Source organism: Rana temporaria, chromosome 1 (assembly GCF_905171775.1).
Source record: "Rana temporaria chromosome 1, aRanTem1.1, whole genome shotgun sequence".
NCBI lineage: Eukaryota > Metazoa > Chordata > Amphibia > Anura > Ranidae > Rana > Rana temporaria.
In genome coordinates, this window is record NC_053489.1 from 172,534,227 (window position 1) to 172,561,120 (window position 26,894).

Sequence of the window (26,894 nt, forward strand, 5' to 3'; positions counted from 1 at the left end):
GACAGTCACTAAAGTCTATAAAACCTTCAAATTTTTCCTTTTTGTGATGACAACTGTCACATTTTCTTTCCATGCTGGTGACTTTATCAACTTCCCTTGAGATCAAGGGCTAGTCCTAATGACAAATATACCTCCGGGCAAGCTGCCCAGAATCCAACAAGGAATGCTTCTTAGCACAGAAGCACATAGTAAGATATGTTCTTACTATGGAAAATGCCATCTCTAATTCTATTACACTCCCCTTTAATGGCACATTATGATCTTTCAATAGAGATCCTCAAAAAGACTGAACATTAAAATAGCATGTACATATACAAAGATGAGTATTAAAGGGAATTTGTCACCAACAAAAGATTACTTGAACATGCAGCAATGCACAGATTGGATGAGGTAGCACATCCTTGTACCTAGTCTTTCAGCGCCTGGATTAATGTTGTATTGTAATACAAAATTCTCTTGAAGCATAGCCACAATTAATATTTTTTTTGCAGCCAGTGTCTAAAAAAGAACAATGATGGACATTCCTGACACAAGCATTTACATGAGGCACACAAAACTCACATTTTCCACTAATGCTAAATTCACCTTTGTGAAAAAATAATAAATGCACAATATTTTCCTTTTTTTTTTTGCTGGAGTCTGCAGAGCCTTGCGCACACAATCAGTGGATTGCAGGTGCAATGTCGGGCCCCTACAGCTCAGAGCCTATAGTTTCTGTGCCTCGCAATCCATTGAAAACTACAAGCTGTCTGCCGCAGTGGTAGATGAATGACGTGGTTGTACAGGCATTCATCCCCCCCCCCCGCCTGCTGTCACAGAAGGGGAGATTGGGGAGTGAGAGCTTCAGGTAATGGAATGCGTTACATGTTACAACCTAAATAAAGTGAACTTATCCTTTACAATATAAAAGTGATTTCTGCAGTATCTTGCTTTACTTTAACCACATGCCGACCACCGCACGCCGATTTACATCGGCAGAATGGCACGGGCAGTCCCTTTGAAATTCCCACCGTGAAAGCGTACCCGCGTGTCCTGCGAACTCGATGTTTGCCAGTAGCCCGCGATTGCGGTGAGGAAAGGCATTTCCCTGTTCTGCCTACCAACATCAGGAGCAGTGATCTCTGTCATGATGTAGTGAGCCCATCCCCCATATGGTTAGAACACATCCAGGGAACACACTTAATCCCTTGATCGCCCCCTAGTGTTAAACCCCATAACCTGCCAGTGTCATTTATACAGTAATCAGTGACTATTTTTAGCTCTGATTGCTGTATAAATGTCAATGGTCCCAAAATAGTGTAAAACATGTCCGATTTGTCCACCGCAATGTCGCAGTCACGATAAAAATTGCAGACCGCCGCCATTACTAGTAAAAAAAAATGGCATAAATCTATCCCCTATTTTGTAGACGCTATGGCCCAGATCCACAAAGAACTTACGCCGACGTAAGTTCTAAGATGCCCCGTCGTATCTTTGTTTTGTATCCACAAAACAAGATACGACTGAATGTGGGCTCGATCTGACTGACGTACGTCTTAGTACGCCGTCGGATCTTGGGTGCATATTTACGCTGGCCGCTAGGTGGCGCTTCCGTTGATTTCCGCGTAGAGTATGCAAAGTAGCTAGATACGCCAATCCTCAAACGTACGTCCGCCCGGCGAATTTGTTTACGTCGTTTACGTAAGGCTTTTTTCGGCGTAACATTACCCCTGGGTCTATGAGGCGTACGCAATGTTAAGTATGGACGTCGGGACAGTGTCGAATTTTCCGTCGTTTGCGTAAAACGTTCGCGAATAGGGCTTTGCGTAAATTACGTTCACGTCAAAAGCATTGACTATTTGCAATGTGATTTCGAGCATGCGCACTGGGATACCCCCACGGACGGCGCATTAACATAAAACACGCCCACATGTTAGTCATTTGAATTGCGCGCCCTTACGCCGACACATTTACACTTACGCCGCCGTAACTTACGGCGCAAATTCTTTCTGGATACGGAAAGTACGCTGTAAGTTAAGGCGGCGTAATGTAGATCTTTGTGGATCTGGCCCTATAACTTTTGCACAAACCAATCAATATACGCTTCTACAAAAATATGTAGAAGAATACATATCGGCCTAAACTGTGGAAGAAATTAGTTTATTTATATATTTTTGGGGGTTATTTATTATAGCAAAAATTAAAAATATTGTTTTTTTTCAAAATTGTTGCTCTTTTTTTGTTTATAGCGCAAACAATAAAAACTGCAGAGGTGATCAAATACCACCAAAAGAAAGCTCTTTTTGCGGGGAAAAAAAAGAACGTCAAATTTTTTTGGGTGCTTCGCACAACCGCACAAGTGTCAGCTACAACGACGCAGTGTTGAATCGCAAAAAATGCTCTGGTCAGGAAGGGGGTAAATCCTTCCAGGGCTGAAGTGGTTAAACTGTCAGAGAATTCCTATCAGATGTTTGGCTCACAGAATTGCACATGTGCGTGGAATTATTAGCAGAATAGTAACCAGGCGCACGCATATGCACAGGAATGCGCATGGGCGCGCACATGGTGCCAGACAGGATATTTAGGGATGCTTCTGCTCATGCTTAATTGCTGACTGGTGTTTCAGCTGTTTCCTGTGTGTTTCCCTCATTGCTGACCCGGCCTACCCCTGACCTAATCTTGGATCCTGCTTCTGATTTGTCGCTTTATCTCGGCTCTATTCCCGACTTCGGCTCTTCTTATGACTCCGTACCTTGCTACACGCCTGTTTATGTCCATGACTATTTCTGTGATCACGCTTCTACTTTTGATCCTGGCTGTCCACTGCACCTGCTCTGAGAGTTCTGACAAACCTTGCGTCCTGAACCTGCAGCACAAGTGGAGTGCCCCTTTAATCTTGGCTGGTTTCCTGAGCACAGCTACTATTCCTCCTGTCCTGATGGTCCACCTGCTTCCCAGGATCTCCTACTCCAGCTACAAATTCTCCTATCCTACAGAAGTCTTTCTGTAATTGAGGTCTCCAGAACTGGACACAATATTCTAAATGAGGTCTCACTAAAGATCTATATAGAGGAATCAGAACCTCCTTCCTCCTGCTGATGATCCCTCTAGTGAAGCATCCTAGAATTATATTCATTTTTCCCACTGCCTGGTCATACTGTTTGCTCACTTTGCAAACATCTGAAAAAAGTAACCCAAAATCTTTTTCTTCTGTAGTGCTGGCTAAAACTGGCCATACACCGTTCGAATTTGGACAAGGATTTTCCTTCGATAATCGTATCAAAGAATTTTCGTACGAATTTTGCACCGTTAGTGGGCTGCAGCAACAGCCGATTTCCGTGCGGCAATCAAATTTGAGGAATCGGACATGTTGGAATTTTTTTGAAAAACAAACGATTTTCTAATCAATGATGGGAGAATCGTTTGAGAAATGTAATAGAAAAAAAAAATGTGCAAGAAAAGAAAAATTCCTGGAGAGAAAAGAATATTCCTGGCCAAATTCTTTTCTGTAGCAACATGAAGGCTTGGTCGGCCAAATTTTGAAAATCAATGGTGGCATCATCGGATTACAAAAAGAATGAACTTTCTGATTTTGAAATGAAAATTTGTTCAAAATTCGACAGTGTATGGCCTGCTTAACACTGTACCTCCAATGTTGTGCTCTCTCAAGGGATTATTTTTTTTCCCCTGGGTGCATTATTTTACATTTAGAAACATTAAACTGCAGTCTTTACTGCTTTGACCAATCTTTCAGCAATGCCAAATCATGTTCCATGTTACTGACACCTCCAGAGATATCAACCCTATTACACACCTTTGTGTCATCAGCAAAAAGACATACCTTGCCCAACAAACCTTTAGTTATATCAATTACATATAAATTAAACAGAACAGGACCTAGTACAGAGCCTTGTGGTAAACCACTAGTGACTGGTCTCTATCCTGAGTGAACCTCATTTACAACCGCACTCTGGTATCTATCCTTTAGCCAACGGCATATCCACTGAATCACCCAAGGGTTAAAGCGGAGGTCCACCCGAAAAAATTAAATTGACATTCTCCTTAAAATCTGTAAAAAAAAAATAAAAAAAAATGTACTTACCAGAAACGTCTGTTGCTGGGCAGTCTTTCTAATCTGCCACTTCCTTCTCCCCGCGGAGCTCCTTATTTTCTTCCTCCCTCACATTGTCTCCTGGAAAATGGAGCCCGCTGTCTTCTGGGACCTGTGTGTGTTCCAGAAAACATTCACAAAGCACTGCGCGACTCCCGCACACGCAGTAGGAAACATGCAGTGAAGCCGCAAGGCTCCACTGCCTGTTTCCCTTAGTTAGGATGGCAGCACCGTCACCCAATCTGATGGACGGATCGGCCTCGAGAGGGGGGGGGGCAACATTGCGGGCTCCCTGGACAGGTAAGTGTCCTTATTAAAAGTCAGCAGCTACAGTAAAGCTTTAGTAAAAAAAATCGCGGCTGGAATACCGCTTTAAGTCCTAGCTTTTACAACGTGTTAGATCATTATGTGGAACTGTATCAAATGGCTTGTTGAAATCAAGATATGCTAAGTACACAGCACCAACCCGGTCCAAAACATTGGTAATATAGTCAAAACATTCAATCAGATTAGTCTGACATGATCTACCCTCAGAAAAGCCATGCTGCTTTGGGTACAGCAAGTTGTGTATTTTTATCAATGATCCTCCTTTTCAGGAGTGATTCTATTAACTACAACCAATTTTAACTCACTGGCCTGTAATTGCCAGTTTCTACCTTGCTTCCCTTCTTGTGGATAGCTACAATATTAGCTGTCCGCCAGTCATGGGAAACTTCTCCTGTTGGAAGAGATTGATTAAAACAAGAGAGGATGTTGGGATTGTAGCAATATAATCAATATGGACAATATCTATAAAAATGTAATCTTTATTATAATAACAACACACATATACAAAATGTACATAAAGGGTTAATTAAAATCAGTTGTCAGAACAGATATTGAAAATTATGGGTCGCTGGCTTCCTCAGGGGATTTAGTCTGGGACCACCAGTCCATAGCCCAGCTCTAACATAAAATACAATACAGAAACATAAATAAGTGTAAATTGAAAAATACAAACGTAAACATGAAATTTCCTATTGCTTAGTGTGTACCGTCCTGCCACAGCCCACAAGGGAGAGCCCCAATACCCACCTTCACCCAGTAAAGGCAAAGGCAATCACACGTGGTACCCCACACGAAATGTGTGAAAACTTTATCCAGAAATCCAGATCAAGTGAGAGCCATGTCAAGCCACAGGGGATATAAAGGGACCAGGCTATGAAGAATAAAAAGCATAAATAAATGCCATGTTCCAGACTGGAATAGAAACAAATAAATATTAAATGAGGCCAATTGGCTCAAAAGACAACTTACTCTACTCAATACTAAAAAGGAATGAGGTGGAGGCGCGTCCATAGAGGCGTACCTAGTGAAAACAGTGCCTATGGCAAGCACTGAAACTGCACCCCTGTCAAAACATTTGAAACCCATATTTCAGATAACCTTAACAAAAAAAAAACAGCTCTCTCCTCTCTTCTTCCTTATCCCTTTCTTCTGTCTTCTTTCTCCCTGTGCATTCTGTGCACTGGAAGGAAGTGACGTACCCCCTTCTTCTCCTCCATTCATTTGTCGTTATACCCCCCTCCTAATCCTCCATTCATTTGTCATTATACCCCCTCCTCCTCCTGCATTCATTTGCCATTATACCCCCGTCTTCCCCCATTCATTTGCATTATACCCCCCTATCCTCTCCATTCATTTGCATTATACCCCCTGTCCTCCCCCATTTATTTGATTTATGCCCCCTCCTCCATTCATCTTCCCTCACCCCTTATTTTCCTCTAGTCACCTTCCACATATTTCTCCAGTCACCTTTCCCATTCCCTGTGTTCCCCCCTCTCCCCTCTTCTCTCCTGCATGCTTGTTCCCAAGCTCCCCCTCTGGGCCCCATTCTCGCTCCCTATACATCCCTCCCCCTCTCTTTGGTCAGCATGGCCCCTACTGCTCCTCCGGAGCCTCCCCCGGGCACAGGCAGCGATAGGTAAGATAGTTAAATCATAATGGCAACTGAAACTGTTGCATAGGATGCATTAAGGTAAAAAAACATGAACCTTTACAACCCCTTTAAAAGGCATATACAATAACAAGGTTTTGTGATAAAAAAAAAGAAAAGTATTTCCATCTACAAGAAAGCCAATGAAAATATTTTATGTATGGCCAAGCCTGGAATAAACTATATTGGATTGAACTTATGAGCCATGGGGAGTTGAAACTGCCTGTTGATCTTGTCAAATTAGCATCTTGCCTTACTGTCCACACATACAAAATCTCAAAATCTTTTGTACAAAGTAACATTTGTAAAAAAAAAAAAAAAAACACATGCATCTATGGTTTAACAATTTTTAGCTTGATATGGAATGAAACTCTTGAAAAACACAGGCTAATAGTTGGGTTGATATCACTATCATGTTACACATGCATTGTTGCTTGTTTGCCTTTAAATCATTTTGTCCCTGTATAGCTAGTCCCACTCCCTTTTCAGTGTGTTTTTAACTTCTGTTCTGAGCACATGTAACTGTCGGAGCTAGACATACTGGGCCAGATTCACAGAAGAGATACGACGGCGTTTCTCTGAAACGCCGTCGTATCTCTCAGGCCTCGTACTCACGACCAAACATGTCTGCTGAAACTGGTCCGCGGACCAGTTTCAGCGGACATGTTCGTTCGTGTGTAGGCAGTAACGTACAGAATTCCAGCAAACAATCGTCGGCCAGACCGTTTTCCAACGAACAACTGTTTCCTGGTCTTGCTTTAAAACAGTCTGCTGGAATCGTGTCCGTCAGACATGTTCGGTCGTCTGTACACAAAAGCAGCGTACAAAAACCCCGCGCATGCTCAGTCCAAATGAGGAGACGGGAGCGCTCGTTCAGGTAAAACTCGCGTTTCTTTGGGATATGGCACATTCGTCATTAGAAACCTTTTATTCTAGCAAGAGAACAATGTCTTAAAAAGGCGCACTAAACCACATTTTAAAGCCTCGTTTGATTAATTCTTCTCTTGCTAGAATAACCCCGTTCTCTTGCTGATGCAATTTCAATAGAGTTGTCCCATACTGAAATGTCACATTTCTTGCTTGTGATGTAATCCTTTAATAATGTTTTCTATGCCAGACGTGTGTTTTGGTTGGTGGTCCTCCATAATTTAGAGTATTCATTTTTGTAAAGGAATGTGCATTTTTTTAATTTCTTTTTTTGTTTCTAGTTATGTCACCATTTAAACTATTTTTTTTTTACATGTATTTTTAATTTTTTTTTTTTTTTTTTTGGTGTTTCATTAGAGAATATTAAACCATGTTGGCACACCAAATGTCCCCCCCCCCCCCCCAAGGAGTGTGTCCTTTGTAAATTACCCATTGTATATTTATTAAAGGTTTGCTGCCTAATAATCCCCACAGTATATCAAACAATAGACATGTTTTCAAATGAAAGCAAAAGGCCTTTTATTCTGGCAAATGTCATCACAAAAAAATAAAAAGAACGGCAGCACTAGAATAGATAGCAAACTATATGCAAACTTGCATTTCCAACATGGTGAAGGATAAACTTCCAAGCCTCAGGAGCCAAACACAAAAATATTAAGCAGCAGCACACAAACAAAGGAACCCAAACTGTGGTAGTACAAACAAGATGTCCTTTATGTGGAAGGAAATGGAAGGCAGAAAATCAACGTTTCCTCCTCTTTCCAGCCTTCCCTCCAGGCAGCCTTCCAGCGGATCGAACACGGGGTCTTGCAGGTGGGGTTGATGTGGCAGCAGGAGGATGGTGTTCCGCAAGCCGGGCCGGGTCACATAGCCCAGTGTCTGGGGTCAGCAGGCCCCTCTGCATCCACCAAAGTACCTGGTTCATCAGGGCCTTTGCCAGTCTTCTCTGGTCCTCCTCCCCTTCATTTAAATCATGGGCCAATGAGGCACTGAAGGCCTCTGTGGGGTTGAGGGGGGCCCTCATGATGGCGCTTGCCTCCTGGATCATGCGGAGGCTTGCCTCCTCCACAGGCCTCAACTGCCTCCTTCGGCCTGATGGCCTCACCTGGGGGGGAGAAGACTGGCTGGTGGTGGTTCTCCTGGCCGGGTGGACCTGCTGCAGGCCACTGGGCCCAGCCTCCTCCTGGCTGCCACTGACCCCGGCCTCCTCCTGGCTGCCACTGACCCCGGCCTCCTCCTGGCTGCCACTGACCCCGGCCTCCTCCTGGCTGCCACTGACCCCGGCCTCCTCCTGGCTGACAGACACCTGAGGATCTGCCACCTCCTGGCTGATCTCTTCTTCCTGTGTGTAAAAAAAAGGAATTTTTTTACAATTTCGCTAAATAAAACCACACTCATTTTCATGTTTTTCGTTCAGTATTTTCTGTTCATTATTACTTGAATACACTCTACTTCTGACCCCTGCAGTTGTCATCCCTGACACCTATTTGTCTGTACACCTTTTTGTTTGTTTTTTTCCAGCTTGGTTTTTTTTTTTCAATATCTAATCATTAATCCACCAAGAATTATTTAGGCCATAAATATAGAGGAAACTACTATACCTCCTCATCGAAGGGTGGCAGATCTGCATCTCTGTCAGCCAGGCCCTCTTCCTCCGACTCTGCAGGGCTGTGGTCATCTGGGGAATGTCCGCTGGAAGGTAGCATGGAGGAAAGGTTGGAAGAAAGACTGGACATCGTTTTCCTGCCTTCCATTTCGTCCCGCAAAAAAGCCATCTGTTTATAATACCACAGTTTGGGTTCCTTTGCTTGTCTTGCTGCTGCTCCCGATTTTTTGATTTTATTAGCTTTGTATGCTCTCCTGTATGTGCTTCTGAGGTTGGCAAGTTTATCCTTCACCATGTTGGCAGTGCATCCTGGCACCCAAGTTTGCATATAATTTGCTAGCTCTTCTAGTGCTGCCGCTCGTACCTCTTTATTGCAATATAACGAGTGTTTTGAATTCCACAGGATGGGCGTGTCCTGGTATTTTTGAAGTAAGGCCTCTATAGATTCCTTGCTTTGTAGGAGGTCCATTGCAATTTTTGAAAAATTATATTTCTTTTTGAGTCTAGATTACAAAAACATAAACCACAGAAAAATAAATATTCAAAAGGATCAGCGTTGACCTTGATCTAATATGTGTCTTCAAATTTATTACCTATATCTAATTCCAAACACAGTCTCTCTTGTTTAAACAATGATTGGCAGCTCGGCCGCATTGCTTGTACCAAACATTGATTTGCTAGATGCAGAGCCATTGTTCACATTGCAGTAAATATTTTAAATATATTAAATTAAACAATGCTTACAAATGACAGTTTTCATCTAGGCACTCTTTCATGTGTAAATCTCATACCCCTGACAATGGATGACATAAAAGACACTTCCTAATGACCTCTGTACAACCAACACTTGAACAATACTTTGCCTGATCTGAATACACCATTCAAAAACTTGTCAATGAGGTACAGCATTGTTCACATCTCTATTTTGTGAGGTGTCCAAAAGCATTTGGATACCAAAATAACATTGTGGTACCCCATAGACAGAATAGCTTAAAAAGGGTGCAACCAACAGCCCAAACCCCCATCCCATGTGTCTACATTTTCAAGGCCTCTGCTGATCACATTTTTAAATTCCTTACCTTCCTGTCTCTCGCTCCTCGTTTCTCACGCTCGCCTAATTACCGCGTAAGATGCGTAATCACGGCGTAAACCTTTTTAACACTCCGCGTATTTATGAAACCCCGCCCTCGTCACCTTTGCGAGGCCCCTAATCAATGATTTTAGGAAATATGGCGTTAACTGTGTATGTTCTGGATGCGCTCGAAGATTCTCCGCGTAACGGACGTAAACACGTTGTTTGCATTCTCTACACTCCGCGTATGTATTAAACGCCGCCCTCTTCTCCGCCCATGGCGTAAGAATTCATCTTTTCCACGCCCATAATCTCTGTGGGAAAGGAAAGATGGCGATGTCACACGAGCGGGCACGATGCTCTCATGCCACAAGTGAAGGGACAGAGGCAGGGACGTCCCGATCAAGGAAAAGAAGATATAAAGCCACTAATATGCGGTTCCAGGAAATGGTGGAGTTAGTTTACATCATGCGAAAAAAGGACTATGATGGTGAATTAGGGCCATACAAGACCCCTAACCGCCGAAAGGCACATATTATGGACAAGGTGGCGAGGAGAATGCAGAGGATGTTTGGGATCACCAGGTCCAAGGAACAGCTGAGGAAACGATGGTCAGACTTAAAATTGAGGGAGCCACATCAGATGAAGAAAATACTTAAAATTCTGCGTAAAAGTAAGTAAATATATATTGGGTTTGGGGGGGGGGGGTGGTGATTGTCTGCAATAATGTGTTGCCATGTATATTTCACCATCTGCCTCCTTGGCCTGCTTGTAATTTTAAAGACATGTTGTTATTTATTTTTTAGAACATAAATAACTACATATTTACAAACAGTGTTCTTAGTAAACAACGTAACATCACATAGTTTATCAGAAAGGCTCGGTTATTCCAGGAACAACACACCTGGACATGGCTCACTGGCCAAAAACTTTGTTTGTAAACATTGTGTAAAAGCTAGTTCTATAAAAAAAAAGAAGGAGAATGGGAAAGGCAAACAGGATTCATTCTAAAAACAGTGGTAATAAAGCAGATGTTTTCACATCTGCAATGCAGAGCACCTGTGTCTCCCCAAATCAAAAATGGGTTTTGGTAGGGTATCCCAGAAATACAGTTTAGGGGGGACATCCATGTGTGTCACTTTGCTAAAAAGGGGCAGGATCAGAGCTTGCCATATAGAAGTAATTGCAAAATGTAGGTTTGGTGAAAGATAAAAGTAACTAAATGAAAGCATCTTCTAAGCAATGTGTGCGATTTATGCTCTCCAATATCTGTGTGCTGATGAGTCTACATTTTTTTTGGTTTATTTCAGGGGAAAGAAGTCGCCAGCATTTGGAGGAGGCAGAGAGGGCCAGACAAGGCCAAAATCTGCCATCTCAACATGTGGAGGAGGAGGAGGATGTGGAAGGAGAAGAGGATGTGGAAGGAGAGGAGGATGTGGAAGGAGAGGAGGATGTGGAAGGAGAGGAGGATGTGGAAGGAGAGGAGGAAGGAAGAAAGGAGGAAGGAAGAGAGGAGGAAGAAGTAATTTTGGACTTAGAAGTCATAGCAGATGAAGGGCAAGTGGCGGAAGAACAATTTGGCGAATTGAAAGAAGGTGGATTGATGGATGAAGGAGGAGTCCAAGATGATGGGGAAGTGGTGGAAGAAGGAGGAGTGATTGAAGATGATGGGGAGGTGGTGGAAGAAGGAGGAGTGATAGAAGATGTCGAAGAGGTGGAAAGGAGAAGCCCATCAGGTCAGTGTCACCCTAGCTTGATTCCAAAAAACATATGTAGATAGGCCTCATTGAAAAATAATATTGTAAATGCCATTTTTTTTTTGTTGGTTTAGGGGAGGAGGATGGTGTGCCAAGATTTTCACGTGCAAGTGCTGCTATAATTATTCAGCAGGTAATGGAGTGCAGCACTGAAATGCACAATATGCGTGAAAGGATGTTTCTCATGGAACAGAATGTAACAAATGTCCTTTTGGAATGCAGCACGGAAATGGACAATATGCGGCAAAGAATGATGGTAATCGAAGCAAATTTTAAGAACATTATTGACATGATGGGCCGTGTCAAAGACTGAAACACCCCCCGCCCATCCCCCGCCCCCACAAACATTTTAACAGTTTGAATAATGAATACGCCAAAATTTGAAGATACACACACAGTGTGCCAACATGTGCTATCTGCCATCACAGAATATCTAATGTCTGTGCTTTGTGGGTCCAACCCCCTCCTCCATCCTCAAGTAGTTGAGAGGAAGGGTTTGCTCCCACAAAACACAGACATTGATCACCCATGATGTCAGATAGCACATGTGGCCATTTGTCTGTTGAACCAATGACATTTGGCGAGTTTGCACTGAATGTGTGTATCTTCCAATTTTGGCGTGTTCCAGTGTGAAAGCACACCATGACTGACTGCTGTTGTGAGTTTTTATATTTTTTGAATTTGATTTTGTTACTTTTTGACCATGTTGAACATTTTGGGATACTATAAAGTTTAGACCATAAAGAATAAACAACGCCAAAAATTATTTTCAATATATATATAGAATTATAAATCTCTCTAATCACTGAATTTAGTGAAGTAGAGATTTGACTCCAAATTCTCACCCAAAAATTTTGTTTTAGAAAAACACACCAAAAACAAGAAAAATGGTTACAAAATTATTGTTTTTTGTGCCTAAAAAATATGGCCAAAAATAAATTTAAGGCGGTAAACACCCCACCAAATATAATCTATATATATATATATATATGTAAACAATAAATCTAACTATATTTGAGGAAAAAAAAAGTGAACTTGTTAATAAATGTATAATCTGCATAATATTTTTGGTTGAATTACCTGAAAAAAAAAAAAATTTTTTAAAAAATTTTGAAGACTCCTAAGTACAAAAGCAGGGAGTAATGAAAAAAATCAAAAAATTTTTTTGGGGTCATGAACAAGCAAAAATAAAAAAAAATTGACCTCAACATTTACAAATGGAGTTGCTTCTTATTTCTAGACTCAATACCCTGTTTGTAGATGAGTGAATACTGTGCAAAATGTGGTTAGTTACTAAAAGTGGAGAAATCAATTATGCATTACAATTGAAGAAGTTAGTTAGAGAACCAGGAAGACAGAAAAAGAGAAAAAGCATTAATGACAAACAACTGTATAAAGTCCAATGGTCTAATTATTTATTATTTTTTAGAATATTCCTTTCTTTGGGGGCCGAATTAGAAAGAAATATGATCTGGCATAGCAATGGCCCCCCGACCCATGAAGTACTCAACATATTTGTCGCGTACCTCACGAGCTGATTGGGGGGCCAAGCCAGCGCGACCAGTGTCCAGCCCGGGAAGGGGATCTGAGGGTAGTCTTGCCTCAGAACCGATGTCGGGTAGGTACGTCTGGGAGTGCCTGCGTAAAAAGTTGTGCAAAATGCAGCAGGCAAATACAACGGTGTCCAATTTATATTCCGCCAGATGTATCGATGTCCTGAACAGGCGGAACCGGTTGGTGAGTATCCCAAAGGCATTCTCGACTACCCTCCGAGCCCTGGCCAACCGAAAATTAAACACACTCCTCTCTGAGGTGAGGGTCCTCTGGGGAAAAGGCCGCATGAGGTGAGGACCAAGCCCGAAAGCCTCGTCCGCTAGGAACACAAACGGAAGTCCTTCCACATTATCTTCATCTGGTGGCAATGCCAGACCACCAGCTTGGAGACGATCATAGAAATCAGTCCGTGCGAACACTCCCCCATCAGACATCCGGCCATTCTTCCCCACGTCCACATATAGAAACTCATACTGTGCCGACACCACCGCCATCAACACAATACTATGATAACCCTTGTAATTATAATAGTAGGACCCCGAGCGGGGTGGGGGCACAATGCGGACGTGTTTCCCATCTATTGCTCCACCGCAGTTTGGAAAATCACACCGCTGGGCAAATTGGGAAGCCACAGACTGCCATTCCTGTGGTGTGGAGGGTAGCTGTGGGGACAAACAAAATTAGAGATTTAGTACTTTGTAACAAATACATCCTACAAGCATCCTTGTGACAGTTCACAGTATTAAAATTGCATTAGAAAAATGTGCATGGAGAATTTGGAAAATGAAATATATAGGGCCACTTCATTAAGAGACTCCACAGCCCTCTGATGGGGACAATAAAAGTTTGAAGGGGGGGGGGGGGGGGGGGAAAAACCCCAAAAAGTCCTGTTTGAAAAAATGGCAAGGTGGGTTTGTCCCTAGGATAGCATGCTGGACAGGTTAATATTGGGTAAGGGACAAATATGCAGGTAGGCCAAGAATAAAACATGTAAAGCTGATATCAACATGCATAGGGAGAAAAGCTAACGTTAGTTAAACACACAGCATATCTGGGAAAATAAAAATAAAGTTAGTTGGCCACATTATTAGAGCCAGGAAACTTACCTTAATATACTCCTCATGCATAACTTTGATGATGGCAGCACACGTGTCCGGTATGATGACCCCAAGCGCCTGCGGAGAGATGCCTGTCGAGAACTTGAGGTCCTGCAGGCTCCTCCCAGTCGCCAGGTACCGCAACGTGGCAATAAGCCTCTGCTCGGCCGTGATGGCTTGGCGCATCACAGTGTCCTGCCTCGTGATATAGGGGGACAGAAGATCCAGCAGACGGTTGAATACGGGGTCCGTCATGCGGAGAAAATTCCTAAAGTCATTAGGATTATTCTCCTGGAGTTCCCTAAGCAGAGGCATATGTGAGAACTGGTCACGCTGGCGCAACCAATTCTTGGTCCAGAAACGCCTCCGCCCCCTGTTTCTGGCCAAAGTACTGGACAAATGAACATATCCAGCAGCCATCCCATAAACAGCACCAACTCGCGAAAATTGACGCTGCTGCTCCATCATGGCTTCAAACCGGCCGGCTGGTCAGTCAAGAACACACTGAAACAGAAAGCACTCGCAAATCCAGCACTACCTGCGACAAACGCGCGACAAACAGATACGAGCGCACAGGATGCAACTGCTAAAGCAGAAACAACCTGCTTGCCTATAGCCGAATGACAACTACGTTACCGCAAGCACACGCACTGAACCCGTGAATACACGCTGTCAAAGCCTGGAGACCGAGAAGCGCGAATCAGCTCTAACCAAACCTTCACTAACACGAGCAAACACGTAACTAGCAAAAGAGGAACAGAGGGCGGCGCCATTAACTTTGGTCTTCCCCTTTATAGTGACGTCGTACGTAGTTTACGTGCACGCGTTCCGGTACGACGGGAATTTGGTCCGCTGGTGTGTACACGCCAGCGGAACAAAACACAAATCAGCCTTGTACGCCGGAAACTGTCGGGCAGACAGTTTCCAGCGCACAGATCCGGTCGTGAGTACAAGGCCTCAGAGTATCTATGAATCAGTTACGCATAGATAGCCCTGAGATCCGACAGGTGTAATTGTCTTACACCGTCGGATCTTAGGATGCAGTACCTCAGCCGCCCGCTGGGTGGAGTTTGCGTCGCATTCCAGCGTCGGGTATGCAAATGAGGTTTTACGGTGATCCACAACAGTTTTTCGCGTTCGTTACCTTGTTGCTAGTCTAGTTTCCCGTCGCAAAGTTAGTCGTCGTTTTACCTGCCCTAACTTTACACAGCCCATGTTAAAGTATGGCCGTCGTTCCCGCGTCGAATTAAAAAAAAAATTTCTTGCGTAAGACGTCCGGGAATGCGAAAGTACGCTACGCACGTCGCCGTTCGAAAAAATGACGTCACTTCGCGCAAAGCACAGCGGGAATTTCAAAAAGGAGCATGCGCAGTAGGTCCGGCGCGGGAGCGCGCCTAATTAAAATGGCACACGCCCCTTTGAATTACGCGGGCTTACGCCGGAGGCCGCCGGCGTAAGTTTTCACGCAAGTGCTTGGTGAATCAGGCACTTGCGATGAAAACTTGCGGTGGTGTAACGTATATATGATACGTTACGCCGCCGCGATTCTACGTGAATCTGGCCCACTATGCTTTTGATGTTCAGATGTTCATCTGTGAAGATATACAAGATGTCATTTGGATTGGGTCACTGTCTGCTAATTCTACTGAGACTGTAAGGCCCCATACACACGATAGAATCCATCCGCAGATAAATCCCAGCAAATGGGTTTCTGCGGATAGATCCTATGGTGTGTACACGCCAGCTGTTTCCGCGGAGAAATCTCCTCTGGGATGGATTCCAGCAGATCGGATATTTGCTGACATGCACAACAAATCCATCTGCTGGAATCCATTCCAACGGATGGATCCGCTCGTCTGTACAGACTCACCGGATCCATCCGTCCAAAGGGATTCCCCGCACGCGTCGTAATGATTTGACGCATGCGTGGAATTCCTTATATGACAGCGTCGCGCCCGTCGCCGCGTCATAATCGCGGCGACGGCGCGACACGTCATCGCCAGAGGATTTCCGCGCGGATTTCAATGCGATGGTGTGTACACTCCATCGCATAGAAATCTGCGGAAATCTTTGAGAGGATTTATCCGTGGAAACGGTCCGCTGGACCGTATCCGCGAATAAATTCTCTCGTGTGTATGGGGCCTAAGTATTAGCTATCTTGCTACAAATGGATCAGTTACTGTGCGTAGATTGGAGAGGCAGAGAAATCACTAATATGCCACATCCAATTCCAGGACACATTTTCACTTCTGTTTGGTAGAAAAAAGTATTGAACCCATAATAACATTTACCTTGGTTAATAAATATTTATGAATCTTCAGCGCAAAAAACATAAATATCAGACAATACATCAAGCAAACAAAAATCTTTCCATTACTTTAAGTAAAAATTGTTTTATTTTTAAATTGACGTGTCCATTAACAGTTTCTAACTAACAGGACTATTGATGGATAGTTAGCCCTAATGAGTTATGTAGCAATTTAACATCTGCCTAATGGAATCAATACTTCCTACCATGTAATACTAGTGCAATGGCTTTTAATCTCATCTATGGCAAATAAACTGTAGTGATAAATTGTGTTTACAACAACACATTCTAGCAAAATGCAACAGAATCTTTCCACAAAATAGATTGTGAAATTATCACAGTATCTCAGATTGCCTATAAGATATTGTTACAAGGTTATTCAATTAAGCAGAGCAATTCCCTGCAGAAGAAACTTGAAATTCAGCTTTATATTTCGATTTTTCTTGATTTTTTGTTCAAAAACAATATCACATAGTTAACTATAGAGAACTCACAGGAGTATCATGTAGCCAACCTTAATGGGAAGATGTCTCCTCACTTGCTGTCTACTTTATGAGTGTCAGACAAAACAGGAAGTAAAGAAAAATCTCCTTGCTTCCTTTGATGGATGTTTCTCAGAACAGGAGGTGAAGCAAAGAAAAGTCACTGACATTGCCTGTCGGCTGTTTTGCAGCATATCATTTTCTCATTGTCGACCTTCAATGCATTCTTCTGCACGGTCTCACTGTGTGGAAATGGCTATCTTGGTATAAAAAATGTAAAAGGGTGCTGTGTTTGCAGCTGCTGCACCCGACAAGTAGTATTATAGATTGGGTTGGTGACAGCTCAAAATGTGAGGCGGCAATCCAGAGAATGCCCACTCACTTTGTGGTTAGCTGCGAGAAGTATACACAGTGATCACATGATTGCTGTTTATCACCAGTGCTGGGGAAAGCTGCAGAGGACTGACTGGTCCATCACACTGTTCTGTTCTGTTAAGTTCTGAATATTGATTTGTCTCCTTAAAGGACTGTAAAAAGTGCTAAACTGTCCAAACTAATGCCGTGTAAACACGGTTGTTTTTTGTGATGGAAAAAAACGACATTTTTAAAAACGTCATTTAAAATGACTGTGTGTGGGGAAAACGTTGTTTTATGTCTTCTGAAAAACGACAAAAAAAAATTCGAACATGCTTCAATTTTTTATGTCGTTTTTCAAAACGTCGTTTTTTGTGTCATTTAAAATGATAGTGTGTGGGTAAAACGTTAAAAGCGATGTTTAAAACAAAGTTTTTAAACCTGCGCATGCTCAGAAGCAAGTTATGATGCAAGCTTGAATGGAACAGAGTGCCGTCGTACGTGCTGAACGTAACCGCGCTTTGCTAGAGCATTTTGAAAAAACGATGGTGTGTAGGCAACGTCGTTTTTTAAAATGAAGTTTGAAAAACGTCGTTTTGTTTCATGATAAAAAACGTAGTTTTATTTCATCACAGAAAACGACCATGTGTACGCGGCATAATTCCACTGCATTGTTGTACTGTTTATTATTCATTGCATAAACTTGAAAATGTCTCGCTTGTGCTCATTAGGTTATTGCTGCCCATTTAGCCCCATGTACAAGAATGCTTGGCTTTCTTAGGTCAGATCTGCCGATATAATGAATGGATGAAGCAAAAGCAGGGAGAACCTTGCAATTAAAGTCCTCAGGTACACCTTTCTCTTCAGCAACCAAAAGAGCGAGCTCCACAGCCATGACATCATCAAGTCTCACTCCAAATTTTGTGAAATGTAGGGATCTACTGTCCTGTACGGTCCTCTACTGTCCTGTCCTGTGTCTGTATTTATATACAAGTGTTCTGCTTAATGTTCTGAGTTAACTATGTATAAGTACCCCCTGTATCTGAGTGACTAGGTTGGAAACCCTAGAGGGGGGAAGCATCTGAGACCACATGTTCTGCTCTGGAGGAACTGCTGTTGATCCAAACCAGAAACAGGGGTTATTAGGCAAGTGTTCCTATGATTATTAATCTATTATTGTTGCCCATGTGTATGTGTAAATAGAGGTGCATCTAAAAAAAATTGAAAATTATCAAAAAGTTAATTTATTTCAGTAATTCAATTAAAAAAGTGAAACTCATATTTTATATAGATGTGTTAGGCCCCATACACACGATAGAATCCATCCGCTTAAAAATCCCAGTGAATGGGTTTCAGCGGATAGATCCTATGGTGTGTACACTCCAGCGGATCTGTTTCCGCAGATATTTATCCCCTGGGATGTTTGCTGACATGCTAAACAAATCTATCCGCTGGAATCCATCCCAACGGATGGATCCGCTGGTCTGTATAGACTCACCGGATCCATCCGTCCGAAGGGATCCCCCGCATGCGTCGTAATGATTCGACGCATGCGTGGAATTCCTTATATGACAGCGTTGCGCACATCGCCGCGTCATAATCGTGGCGACGGCGCGACACGTCATCGCCAGAGGATTTCGCCGCGGATTTCAATGCGATGGTGAGTCCACTCCATCGCATGGAAATCCGCTGAAATCCTCGAGAGGATTTATCCGCGGAAACGGTCCGCTGGACCGTATTTGCGGATAAATCCTCTTGTGTGTATGGGGCCTTACACATAGAGTGATATCTTTTAAGCATTTATTTTTTTGATTTTGATGATTATGGCTTACAGCTAGTAAAAAAAACTAATTCAGTATCTCAGAAGAAGAATATTACATAAGATCAATAAAAAAAAAAAAATTTAATACAGGAATGTTGGCTTACTGAAAAGTAAGTCTATGTACGGTATAGTATGCACTATACCAATACTTGGTCGTGGCTCCTTTTGTATGAATTATTGCATCAATGCTGCATGGCATGGAGGCGATCAGACTGTGGCACTGCTGAGGTGTTATGGAAGCCCAGGTTGCTTTCGTTGTTGGGTCCTGCTGGAAAACTAAATTAGCATCTCCATAAAGCTGGCCAGCAGAGGGAAGCATGAAGTTCTCTAGAAACTTTCTCTAGATGAGGTGGCACTGATGGGCACTCATAGGTGGCACTGGTGGGCACTGATAGGTGATACTGATGGGCACTGAATGGCTGCACTGATGGATACTTTTGGGTGGCACAAATAGTCGGCACTGATGGGCACTGATAGTCGGCACTGATGGGTGACACTGAAAGATGGAACTGATAGGCATCACTGATGGCAATGGCACTGGCAGGCATTGCTGATGAGCACTGATTGGTATCTGCCTGGGCACTGATTGGCATATCCCTGGTGGTCCAGGGTGGCATACCTGGTGGGTGTCCTTTGTGGGCATCCCTGGTGTTCATGGGCAGGTATCCGTGGGGGGGCTGCTCTGAAAAAAAATCAGCACAGACTACTCTGTCAGGAGAGACGCCGATCGCCTCTCCTCTGTCAGACGCAAGTGAGGAAAAGCCGATAAACGTGTCTTCCTGTTCACACTGGGCCAGATTCACAGCAGAAATACGCCGGCGTATCTACTGATACGCCGGCGTATTTTCAAATTTGCCGCGTTGTATCTTGATTTGGAATCCTCAAACCAAGATACGACGGCTTTTGGCATAGATCCGACAGGCGTACGGCTTTGTACGCCTTCGGATCGTAGGTGTAATTCTCCGGCGGCCGCTGGGTGGAGTTCCCGTCGTTTTCCAGCGTCGTGTATGCAAATTAGCTGTTTACGGCGATCCACGAAGGTACGCGCGTTCGTCGCATTCTCTTACGTTGTCGCTAGTCGGTTTTTCCCGTCGCAAACTTAGGCCTGCTATTTCATGGCTTAGATTTAGAACAGCCATGTTAAAGTATGGCCATCGTTCCCGCGTCAAATTTCAATTTTTTTGCGTAAGACGTCCGGGAATACGAAAGTACGTTACGCACATTGCCGTTCAAAAAACACGTCGGGGCGACGTAATTTCGCACAAAGCACAGCGGGAAATTTCCAAACGGAGCATGCGCAGAACGTTCGGTGCAGGAACGCGCCTAATTTAAATGGTACACGCCCCATTTGAATTTGGCGGGCTTGCGCCGGACGGCTTTACGCTACGCCACCGCAAGTTTACAGGCAAGTGCTTTGTGAATCAAGCACTTACGCCGAAAACTTGCGGCGGCGTAACGTAAAGGGGATACGTTACGCCGCCGTAATTATTTGTGAATCTGGCCCACTGTGTTTAGCCAGAATTGGACACAGCTGATCACGTGGTAAAGATCCTCTGTCAGAGGCTCTTTAGCGAGAATGGTGCTGTGGTGTGTCAGACTGACACGTGCATCTGCAGACTGAAATTTTACTTTTAATCCCAGACCCTATATCATTTATAAATATATAAAAAAGTAAGGGTCCCAACACCAAACCTTGGGGTACACGACTAACAGCCCTAACATCTGCAGACTGAAATTGTACTTTTAATCCCAGACCCTATATCATTTATAAATATATAAAAAAGTAAGGGCCCCAACACCAAACCTTGGGGTACACGACTAACAGCCCTAGACCAATGATGGCAAACCTTGGCACCGCAGATTTTTTGGAAATACAATTCCCATGATGCTCATGCACTCTGCATTGTAGTTGACCATCATGAGAAGTTCCAAAACATCTGGGGTGCAAACGTTGCCATCACTGCCCTAGACCATTCAGAGTAAGAATCATTACCACTACTCTTTGAATACAGTCTATCTATTTACAAACTGATTTTTCCAAGCCTGTAGACTTTACCTTACACATTAGCTGTGTCAAAGGTCTTTGCAGAATCCAAGTAGACTATGTCCACAGCCACAACTTTGTCTAAGGTTTTGCTTACTTCCTTCTAAAAAGGGGCACAGTCAGGTAAAGAGTCTGAGAACCTTCTTTCTGAAAGGCTGGGATTTGGATGCCTGGAGAGATCAAACTCTAGAGGGCGCTCCCAAAACTTGTAAGGAAGAAAAAGAGGGACTGTCTCAATGGGAGTGAAAGAGAGAGATCATTAACAACTTCTATCATTGTGTGATTTGAACTGGTCTTTTACTGAATCAGAACACAAGTCCGGAGATCCAGAAGAGGGTGCCCTGGGACTGGTAAGAGACTAACATCATACAAGATAATCTGTTGTCTCTTGGGAACTGTTTTATTTTTTTTAAGGGCGCTAACTTTGCCAGATAAAACTTGTTTTTCCCTAAATTACTGGCCAGTGTGATACAACTTGGAATGTTATAGCATGTTAGGACTGCCTTTATATACTATTGCTAGGTAAATGTAGTTCCGTTCTGTTAATTACTGTTGGATTACTGCAGGTGTTTAACCGTACTGTATATCCCAGAGTAATGTTGTAGTCTTATTGATTATATACAGTAAATACACCTGCTGAATCTCTGTTCATTTAGGTTATGCTTGGCCTAAAAAATTATTTGAAATACCTCAAAGTGTGTTGGTAAGTGCTGGGTTGGCGAGGTATGTCATCTTATGTCATCAGGTGTGCAGAAAAATCACAAAACAATTCAGCGGCTCTTCTGGGGGTAGCATCACATAGAGAATCTACAAAACAGAATGAATAGCAATGACAAATTTTAGTATTTCACTTCCTTGCTTTTTTAAATGAACCTTTGTTTTACAAAGGCAAAGGCAAAGTTACGTGTTCAGTTCAAATATTCAGCGCATGTGCATCTGATAGGAGATGGAACACTGAAGATAGTAGACAGCAGAACTTTAATAAGAGACATATTTACACTATGACTGTTTCATAACTATTCAAACTAGAGAACAATTTTAATATCAGTCAATTAATTCTTATCAAACACAATTACAAGGAGTAACTCAGACAATGATTTAGGTCCCCTAGGCATACCATCAAAAGTGATTAAATTTAGCTATCTGAAATTTCTTCTTACAATGAATTGTGATACTCCTCTGAAATCAGGCACACAATTTAAGTATCTGTTCTGTAAGTCAATGAGAAAATGTATGACCTTTCCTTGAAGGGAAAATTCTGAATGGTGAATGGTGATCCACCTCAACCTTCCAACTCACACTAAAGTAAATTGAAAAAATAAGAAAAATAATAAGTCCTCCCTGCGCCTGCACTGCAAGGGTTAATTGCTTTTGTTTGCCAAGTTGTGAAGGTTGTTTGTGAAGAATGCTAAGACATTAACTCAGAATTTGTTTTATAAATGGACACCTTAGCGTGAACAGTCTCTCTTATATTACAGGACAGTAGCGGAATTCTCAATACTCTAAGGCCCCGTACAGACGAGCGGACATGTCCGCTGGGAGATTTCGGTCTGATGGCTGTACACACCATCAAACCGAAATCCGCGCGGACAGAGAACGTGGTGACGTAGACGACACCGACGTTCTCTATCGCGCAAGTTCAATGCTTCCACGCATGCGTCGAATCAATTCGACGCATGTGCGGGATTTCTGTCTGCTGGTTAGACGTACTAACCAGCGGACATGTCCGCCGGACAGCTTCCCAGCGGACATGTTTCTTAGCATGCTAAGAAACATTTGTCCGCTGGAAATCTGTCCGCTAGCCTGTACACACGATCGGATCTGTCCGCTGACACTGGACATGTCCGGTCGTGTGTACGAGGCCTTACACCCTGAGGGCCACAGACCCCAGTACATCTGTCCTCGCTAGGGCTGGATTTACATCTCAGGAGCCTATAGGCAGAGAATTATGAAGCGAAAAAGGTAAGACCAACTTTTTTCTTGATAAAATAACAAAAATAAAAACAAAAATAAAATAAGTATTACAAGTTTCAAATAAATGAGGTATGAAAACCCTTGAGAAAAGGGCAAATTTGTGCAAAATCCTCATCCCTCTCCAGAATCATCCTCGTCCTTATCCACAATTTAACTCTATCCTTATCCCCCTCCAGAATCATCCCCATCCCTCTGCACAATGTAACACCGTCATCCTCATCCCCCTCCAGAATTATACTCATCCCTCTCAACAATTTGTTATTTATTTTTTCACAATCAAACTTTTTGGAAAGTTTATAACAGATGACAATATGACATCATAGCAATGATCAAATAGAGGTTGAGTATATATGTCAGTTTACATGGATTTAAAAAAAAAGACCAAAAAAAAAAGTATATTCTTAAAATAATGAATTAAGGGGAGCATAATGTATCTGATTCTATGTACATAAAGGAGAAGGTGGTGCAGGAGGTATTTATAAACAATAAAATAATAAAAGTAATAATAATATTCATAATGGATAAATTATAATATAAATTAACTAAACAATGGTAATAATAAAATGGTCTGGTATTGTAGATTAACCGCTTCCCGACCGACTCACGTACTTATACGTCAGCAGAATGGCGCAGCTGCGCAAAGCAACACACATATACATGTATATATACGTTGTGGTGGTTCATGTGCCGCAAACTCCGTGCCCGTGCCCACGGGACCCACGGACTCAATGTCCGCCGGTGTCCCGCGATCGTGTCACAGAGCTGCAGAAGGTGTGGATGCCTGTGTGAACAAGGAATCTCCCTGTTCTGCCTTGTGACAGGACACTGATCTTCTGCTCCCTGTCATTTTGAGCAGTGATCAGTGTCGTGTCACTGGTAGCCCAGCTCCCACACAGTTAGAATCACTTCCTCGCCCCCTAGTGGTTAACCCCTTCCTTACCAGTGTCATTTACACAGTAATCAGTGGATTTTTATAGCACTGTTCGCTGTATAAATGACAATGGTCCCAAAACAGCGTCAAAAGTGTCCGATGTGTCCGCCATAATGTCGCATTAACGATAAAAATTGCTGATCTCCGCCATTACTAGTAAAAAAAAAAATATTAATAAATTTGCCATAAATCCCCTATTTTGTAGACGCTATAACTTTTGCTCAAACCAATCAATAAACGCTTATTAAAAAGAAAATAAATGTAGCGCCAAAACTATAAAGAAAGGGGTAACCACTGAATGGTTGTGAGGATGTGACCTCTGTAGTGAGAGTTATATTAAGGAAAAAACCAGTGAATCAATCTTACATGTATACCAGAGCTAGATTAACTCTGAGTGCTAATATTATACCTGTGTGGCATAAAAGAGCATACAAAAGAAAATTCTTATGTAATAGGTGATTATAAGTGTGAATAAACACAAAAACAAATAAATTAAAAGTTCTGAAAAGTGGGAAGGGGGGAGGGGGGGCACTTCCAGAGCTTCCCCAGAGCTGACTGTTCGTCACTTCAGTTGGAAAACACCTCTTCCACATCAATGGAGAATCCTTTCCCTCAGAAAATGCACATCTTCAATTCCTTGGCATATAAAAGTTAAGGTACTCTTACCAGCTTTAGTTGACCCACAGCTCACCGTATGGTGGGTAGGTCCTCAAGGCTTATATATGCTGGCCGTCCTTCAGTTGCACCAATGGGTAGATGGATATCCCGATTCCGATATTCCGGATGGATCCCAGAAGGAAAGTTGGTAACACCAGCCACAGGAACGTCACGTGAGATGATAAGGAGGGGAAACTCCCGATTTCATGAGGGATATGAGAAAAGAGGGAGAAAACACCTCCTCATAGTGTAGAAATTTATTTAAAATTCTTGATCAAAAAATGTTTTGACATACACAAGGAGATAGTCCAAATCTCATAAAAAATAGTACACAGCAAGGAAATCGTCCAAAGTTAAAATGGTAAAATTATAAAAAGACCCAAACGATAAAGACACTCGTTCACCACGGCACATCAAAGAAAAAACCACAGCAGGCAGATAACATGAACTGGCACAGTATTGGTGGTATGGATCAAAATTTAACCGACCGGTTTCGTCTTCACAGACATCAACAGGGTTATAGAGCTGACCCACACCTCTACCTGCACCTATATATAGCCATATGATTAGCTTACCTGTGATCTACACCTGCTACTCCGCTCCCCTCGGGCGTGCGTCTCACCCACTGCTACTTCCTCTTCCTGCGTTCCAACCACCGGAGGTGGGACAACGGGGGCGCGGCTGAGGGTACCAATCGCAGTGCTGCAATATGTGACGTCATCTCCTCCCGTCCCACATGACAGCCTCTGTCCAATATGAGGATGCGGGACAAGGGAATTGCTCCGCCCCCCACCTAGCAGCGAATCCGAGTCCCGGACTCAACATCCATGACACAAATCGCTGAGGGGGCAGGCGGTGATGCGCGCGTTGTCACTTAGCCACGACGGTGTGCGCGTCAGCTGACGTCGGGCATGATGACGTATGCGTTCCATCTAATGCGTCCCAAGGGAATCATTGATGAATGAGAGGCGTAAGCAGTAGCTATAAACCTCTATGGTGAAAACGAATCCTAAGCAGTAAATATAGTGCATTAGGTCCCCGGGATAGTGTATACAGATTGATCACAGGTAATATGCATCCCCAATAAGCTAGTTGATGCAGGCAATCATACTTATAATAGATGTATGGTGATTTAACAAAAACATCCACTATATATAAAAATAAACACAATAAAGGAGATATTAACTTATACTAATAAATAACCAAGATGGAGGTTCATGATTGGTTTATGAATGAATTCACGTCCCACTCCACGTTAAGCCCGTGGGGCGTATAACTTTTTAGCTGGTATATCCAATATACTTCTAACTTAGATACACCCCTCGTACCTGGTTCACCTCTCCAATGAGGGACAAAGTGGTCTATAATTTGGAACAAAGTTCCCTCGACCTTCTTATTGTGGTGTTCCAAGTAGTGTCTTGGTACAGTGTGTTTGGGGTACCCTGCCAAAATCTTGGCAATATGCTCACCTGCCCTTGTGGAAAAGCTCCGTATGGTACGCCCCACGTACTGTTTTCCACAAGGGCAGGTGAGAAGGTAAACAACATACCGAGTGGCACATGTTGAAAATTGTTTAATGGGGAATTCAACCCCGGTAACCGTGGATCTAAAATTAATAGATTTCTTCTTGGTAATGTTGTATGTACACACCTTACACCTCCTACATGGATGGTAACCCTTAGAAAGAGGGAAAAAAATGGGTTTGACTGGGGGGTCTGGAACATTTGGCGCGATCTGATTTCTCATTGACATTGCCCCTCGGTATATTACGGATGCACTATTGGGTAAGGTAGGTCCTAAAGTGGGATCACTCGTTAGTATGTTCCAATGTTTTTGGATGATTGACCTAATTTGCTTATATTGCATAGAAAATGAGGTGAAAAAAGAGTTCTTAAACCTACTATCCTGTACCGTTTTGACTTTCTCTCGTGTCAGGGTGGCCCTATCGATCGTTGAAATTCTTTCAATTTCATCCTGGATATGATTCTCAGAGTATCCTTTATCAACAATAAACGCTTATTGTGATTTTTTTTTACCAAAAATATGTAGAAGAATACGTATTGGCCTAAACAGAGGAAAAAATATTTTTTATACACTTTTGGGGATATTTATTAAAGCAAATTTTTTTTTTTTTAAACCCTAGAAGAGAAAGTCATAATGAGCTAGTATGCATAGCACACCTGGCACACCCCTTGTGCACGCCTATGCTTCTGTGTGTGAGTGTGAGGGTTGGGGGCACTTCAT